Genomic DNA, 6,744 nt, shown 5'->3' on the forward strand with positions numbered 1-6,744 from the left:
GCCATCAGAGAAATGCAAATCAAAACCACAATGAGATCACTTATTTCTTTATTGGGAACTTACAGCTTCAGCTTCCATTGTTAAGGGTTCATTCTTTTAGTTTCTTTGATTTTTAAATACAGCAAATCTTTTATCATGGCATACGTTACTCTATAATCACCCGCTGGCCTCCATCTCTGATCTAATTTTGAACCATGTGGAGAGCTTCCATGCTCAATAGTGTGTTACTGAAACACGTCAGTTTTATCAAACTTTGGGTCCTCTAGTTTTTCTGGTCTCTCTTCCTGGAATACACTTCTGTTATATGTGATTTACCCATTATATTCACATTCCTCAGGTCTCCATAACCATTTTCTATTTCATTGCTATATTTCATTTATAATCTTGTTAATAAAAATGCATGTATCATATTTATTTGCTCACTTGTACATTATTTGTCTCCCCAAACTGGAATTCAAAAATGATAAAAGCAAAATTTTTGTTATAGTCATGACAGTACCCATAATAACTACTGCAGTGTCTACCATGTAGTAAATCTGCAGTAAATATTTATAAAATTGATTAAATAAATGAAAGAAAATAAAGCCACCATGCCCTCATACTTATTATGATTTATTATTTTATTATCTATTACTCTTTCAATAATAGAAAACAAACTAATATGTCTCCAATTGTCCAAATATTGTAGTAAAGACGAAGTGTTGTTTTTGTCTTGGATTCCTTCTATTCAACAAATACCAACATGATCTGCCCTATCTTTACATGTATTTGATGTATCACTTTCTTCATGACTAAATAGAAATATACTTACACTTCTCATAAATGACAAGCAAATGATGTGTGAATTTATACATGTGTTTTCTCCAGCAAGGAATTCACATTTTCATAAGCTTGTCAAAGATTTGAATATGAGACTCTAAAAATGTTTTAATCACTCTTACCTAATGAAAACATAGTTATTTTATCATAGTTTTAAGTATGTAACTATTTCCAAACTTGACAGGATGCTAGCCTAAATAGTTGAAGTTTAACTGTTTATATTTTTAAAGCAAGTAATACTTTTAAAAATTAAATATCCACTTTGTACAAGTACATAGTAGAGGATAAATAATCATATCATAGAGGTGAATTTATGATCTAAGAATGAATAATCTACCTTCAGTAGCTTTGAATAGAGATTTTTTATTAGTTAGAAAAAATGTTATAATCCATACAGTCTTCTTCAGTATATTTCATAGACAGAGAAAATGCTCCAATATATATAATCGTCAAGCAGCATTTGCTAACATCAAATTAAGCTTCATTTTTTATATGTTTGAGAATATTAGAGATTGATTTGTTGGTAATGCTATTAACAAGCGAAAACTGCAATGTCTATTTATCATATTATTGAAGTCACTTCAAAATGGCCCAGAGTCATTTTATGTGACTTTACAGTGATTTTAATGTCCTGTGGCCTTCTGGACCCAATAATTAATCAACTATGATTGTCCTGACAGATCCTGTGGCTGATTTTGAAGGATAATCCATACAAAGTTACTGTGCAAATGTTTGCATTAGTACTTTTGTAGCACCACTTTCCAGATTAGAGAGAACCCTTAACCACTCACTTTCCGCTTGCAACAAATACCTTGCGTTTGTGATGGGGAGATGATACATGGTTAAATAAAATGCACCATGATTTAGAATTTGGATACAAATAAGCACTCTAAGGAAGAAGCAAAATTAAAGTGTAGTTATAATTATATCTGACTGAAAACATATCTGAGATCTTATATTGAAAACAGCAGAAAAAATATCTGAGACATTTTTTCCCCTTCAGACTATTAATAATAGGTACTGCAGGGCTGTGATTAATAAGAGAAGGGGGAGGAGGATAATTGATGCCAGCCCACATGATTAACTCTGGCTTTCCACCTAAAGGTGCCTTCTGAATCATAGCACAGGGAGAGGAATCCAAGCAGAACACAATAGTTTTACTAAATTGAAGAGACAGAGATTAAAGTACAGGGAGCCCGAAGTGGCTAAATGTGTAGAACACAATATCTCAAGAGACACAGCTACTTGAAGAAAGGGTTCCATAAACCTTCAGCAGATTCCCACTTTAATCTGTTGCTGAATACTATGCTGTACATGCACAAAGCAAAACTCCATAGACAGGTTAATAAAGAGATCGAGACCTGAAAGTCAAACAATCCCTGGAAATCAAGCAAAGTCTGTAGACTTGTGAGTTCTAATCAGTCATCCTAGGACAATACAAAATATTTAAACTGAAACATGGAGAAGAGAGAGGCAGGAAAGAATAAACGATAACGGAGCCTCAGTCCTCAGTGACCTGTGAGGCTCCAATACCAAGCTAAACTCAAACACGTGAGTAAACAGATTCTCATAATACAGTGGCGATGCTGGGGGAGAGTGTCAATAAAGATAATTGAAGAAATAATGGGCATTTTTTCCAGATTTGATAAAAACTATAAATCATAGCATGTCATAAACATTTTCCTAAAAATCAGTGAAGTTTTATTTATAGTTACTTGCAACTAAATATATTTCCAACATATATTTTCAGATATTTTTCCGGGGGGAGGTGTTAGGAGATGGGAATAATGGCACTGAGGGAGACTAAGTAGGGTGCTGAGATTTGAAGTTATCTCAAAATCCAAACTCATTTAAATATAAATAATATACTGAGTGGTAAGCTCAGGAGAGCAAAGAGGGTTTACTAGAAAAAAACAGAAAACAGTGGGTGGATTATCTCATGGAAGAATTACACTATTAATTTTGAAAAAGTCAGTGACATAAATACACATTACGATATTGACAGAAGACCTACAAATTAAAAACAAACAAAAGAAAACCATAAAGTATGTTGAAGAGGCACAGAAATGCTAGAGATATATAATGTACATAAATATACATACTGTATACTTACATATATATACGTCTCTAGTGTTTCTATGTCACTCTTAATTTCATTTGCCATAATTAGACTTTCTTGACTTACTGAATATTGTCAGCCCAATGCTTTTAATTATCATAAGTGAACAATTACCTCTTATCTATGAAGACATCTCAGTGGCTACACAATCTCTTGGACTTCTCAGTAACTGGTGTATGACAGCAGACAATTTGGGTGGAGAATTCACAGAGAAAACTTTTATATATGTCCCTTATGATGTTTATATAAGCCTGTTCATTTATATTATCTGACATTTAAAACCAGATGGGTGAAAATATTGTAAAGCAAAGCAAAGCACACTCTTCTAAAAAATAATTGATTGTCTGATCTCAGAGGTAATTTTCATCCGTGTGGATTATGACTTTTCTTTGAATTTACATCAACTCTGATAATAGAGCTGCTGAAAACCTTTTGTGATTAGAGCCCATTTGCGAGAAGTTTAGAGAAGTCTCTGAAGTCCCTTTTATCCCTTTGTATTATGGCTCTCTCTCTCGAGTTTGACATTTCTTTTATCTTTATTACTTACTAAATAAATAAAGAGATTAATCTTGGTTCTTTTTTTCAAACTAATTAATACATGTGTTCATGTGCTTCTCTTTGATAAATAAATCTTGGAGGCAGTTTACAAATCAAATACATGTAGTAATTATAGTTTTTTTTTTTTTTTTGAGATGGAGTCTTGCTCTGTCGCCCGGGCTGGAGTGCAGTGGCCGGATCTCAGCTCACTGCAAGCTCCGCCTCCCGGGTTTACGCCATTCTCCTGCCTCAGCCTCCCGAGTAGCTGGGACTACAGGAGCCCGCCACCTCGCCTGGCTAGTTTTTGTATTTTTTAGTAGAGACGGGGTTTCACCGTGTTAGCCAGGATGGTCTCGATCTCCTGACCTCATGATCCGCCCGTCTCAGCCTCCCAAAGTGCTGGGATTACAGGCTTGAGCCACCGCGCCCAGCCAGTAATTATAGTTTTTAAAAGCATAAGATTAGGAGCTTGGGAAATATGAATTTATAAAAACATACTGTAGGGAGAGTAGAACAGATTTAACCAGGTCAGATCTTTCTAGATAGTTATAAAATTGAGCTTCAGGCCAGACACAGTGGCTCTTGCCTGTAATCCCAGTACATTGGGAGGCTGAGGTGGGAGAGTCTCTTAAGGTAAGGACTTTGAGAGCATCCTGGGCAACATAGTGAGAAACCATCTCCATAAAAAATGTGAAAAGTTAGCCAGGAAGCTGAAATAAGAATATTGATTTAGCCCAAGAGTTCAAGGTTACAGCGAACTAGGATCACATCACTGTACTCCAGTCTGAGTGACAAAGTGAGACCCTGTCCAAAAACAAAAAACAAAAAACAAACAAACAAAAATAGCTGCAATATTGTCTCTATAACTATCTCTTATTAAGTACACCATTAGGGTACACTAAATCCGTACCCTACCCAGACACAAACAAACACACCCACATTACTCGCATATGCCTAGTTTGTTCTGCTACAAAAAGAATAGCCTCTGATTTGGGCTGATTTAGATACCTGTTCTTTGAAATTTTCTGAGACGTTTTGGGCTCTTTACTTTTTCTAATTGTAGAAAATATATATTATACAACATTTATCATTTTAGCCATCATTAGATTTATAATTCTATGGCACTAAATGCATTCACATTGTTGTGCAGTCATCACCACAATCCACCTCCAGAACATTTTTCTCCACAAACTGAAACTCTGTACCTATTAAATAATAATCCCCATTTTACAATCCCCCCACCCAACCTGTGGTAACCACCTTTCTACTTTCTGTGTCTCTGAATTTTACTACTCTAGGGATCACATGCAAATGAAAGCATAGAGTCCTTATGTGACTGGCTTATTTTATGTATCCTAATGCCTTTAAGGTCTATAAATGTTGTAGTATGTGTCACATTTTGCTACCTATGTAAGGCTGAATAATATTGTATGTTGTTTTAAAATATACCCAGAATTTGTTTTAAATTAGTGAGATATTGTATTAATGTATTCTCACACTGCTATAAAGAAATACTTGATGCTGGGTAATTTATAAAGAGAAGAGGTTTAATTTACCCACAGTTCTGCATGTCTGGGGAGGCCTCGGGAAATTTAAAATCATGGCAGAAAAGCAAGTAGGCTCTTTCTTCACATGGAGACAGGAGAGAGAAGAACAAGCAGGGGAAATGCCAGACACTTACAAAACCACCAGATCTCCTGAGGACTCACCACTCTCACGAGAACAGCACAGAGGAAACAGCCCCCATGATAAAATCGCTTCCTACCTGGTCCCTCCCTCCAAATGCGGGGATTACGGGGATTAGAATTCAAGATGAGATTTGGGTGGGAACACAGCCAAACCATGTGAGATATGCAGATATGGAAATGATTGTCATAAAGGAATAACATCCCACTCATAGCTTCCTACAAACAGAAGACAGGGCATGCCACACAGGGCTACATGGGGAAGGACTGGGTCAGTCAGGAGGCAGAAGCAAGGGGGAAAACGGGGATCCAGAGCCTTAGTTATGATTTTCATGGGAAGGAGTAAGCAAAAAAAAGGTAAGCAGGCTAAGGAGGTTTAAGATTGGCTACTTTAAATAGTTTCAGAGGTCTCCCAGGTATAAGGGCTGTCTCTAGCTGTCAAGTATTTGGTCCTGGGAAGACTGGGACAGTTAGTTAGTAGCCCAGAGTATAACAGCTAGAGGCGGAAGAGGGTATGATCTTTGGATTGTTTGATTTGCATATAAAAGGTGCACTTGCAAGCAAGTATTTTACTACCTCTAGAATTTCACTAATCTTGGGAGGCACAGTCTCTCCAGAATCAGTAAGTCCCCAGATGACAGTAGAATATACAGAACATAAAAAGTCATTATATATAAAAAGGCAGTACACACACACACACACACACACACACCAAACACCTCACATTTTGTTTATCTATCAATGGATAGATACAGGTTGCTTTCATCTTTTAGCTATTGTGAATCCTCACAATTCTTAATCCACACTCACTCATCTGTACAGGGCTTCTTAACATTTTCATTAAAGAGACTCTATTATTATTTGTAAATTATCTTTCATCTTTTCATTGGTCATTGCCCAATAGTCACTTTAATTACTATCTTTATCATTTGGTTTATAAGAATGTTTCGTTTTTCTCTAATACACTCATCAAAATGCCAGCTTTCCTATGCACTGTGATATGAATTTTGTCTCACCTCTAAGTGTTGTTTTGCCTCCAATTTTTTGTATTAGTCTATATTCTGCCATTTGACGCATATAATGCTACTATGGAGGTAGTTACTTTCACAATATGGTCCAACTAAATATAGAATTTTGTACCTGTGGAGTATTGTCTTTATTCACTCTATATAACATCACTGACTACCTGGTTATTAGCAACAGCTCTAGCAACATGCCTTTTTGTTTGGTTGGTTGTCTTTTCCAGTTATCTATTTATTTTCATTGTGGTAAAATATATTTACAGTTTACTACTGAAAAATCTCAAATAAACAGTTTAGTGGCACTGTTATAATATTGTACAACCATATAGCTTTTTAATTCCAGAATATTTTCATCATCTCTAACAAAAACTCTATTACTATTAACCACTCATAGGAAATGTTAATTATATTATGTTAATTAGCTTTGTATTTTTTACTGTGGAGATAAATGGGTGATAGATACTTTCTTTCTTTTCCTTTTTTTTTGAGACAGACTCTGGCACTGTCACCCAGGCTGGAGTGCAGTGGCTCAATATCAGCTCACTGCAACCTTGCAACCTCT

Source organism: Colobus angolensis, unplaced genomic scaffold (genome assembly GCF_000951035.1).
Source record: "Colobus angolensis palliatus isolate OR3802 unplaced genomic scaffold, Cang.pa_1.0 Scaffold290, whole genome shotgun sequence".
Taxonomy (NCBI): Eukaryota; Metazoa; Chordata; class Mammalia; order Primates; family Cercopithecidae; genus Colobus; species Colobus angolensis.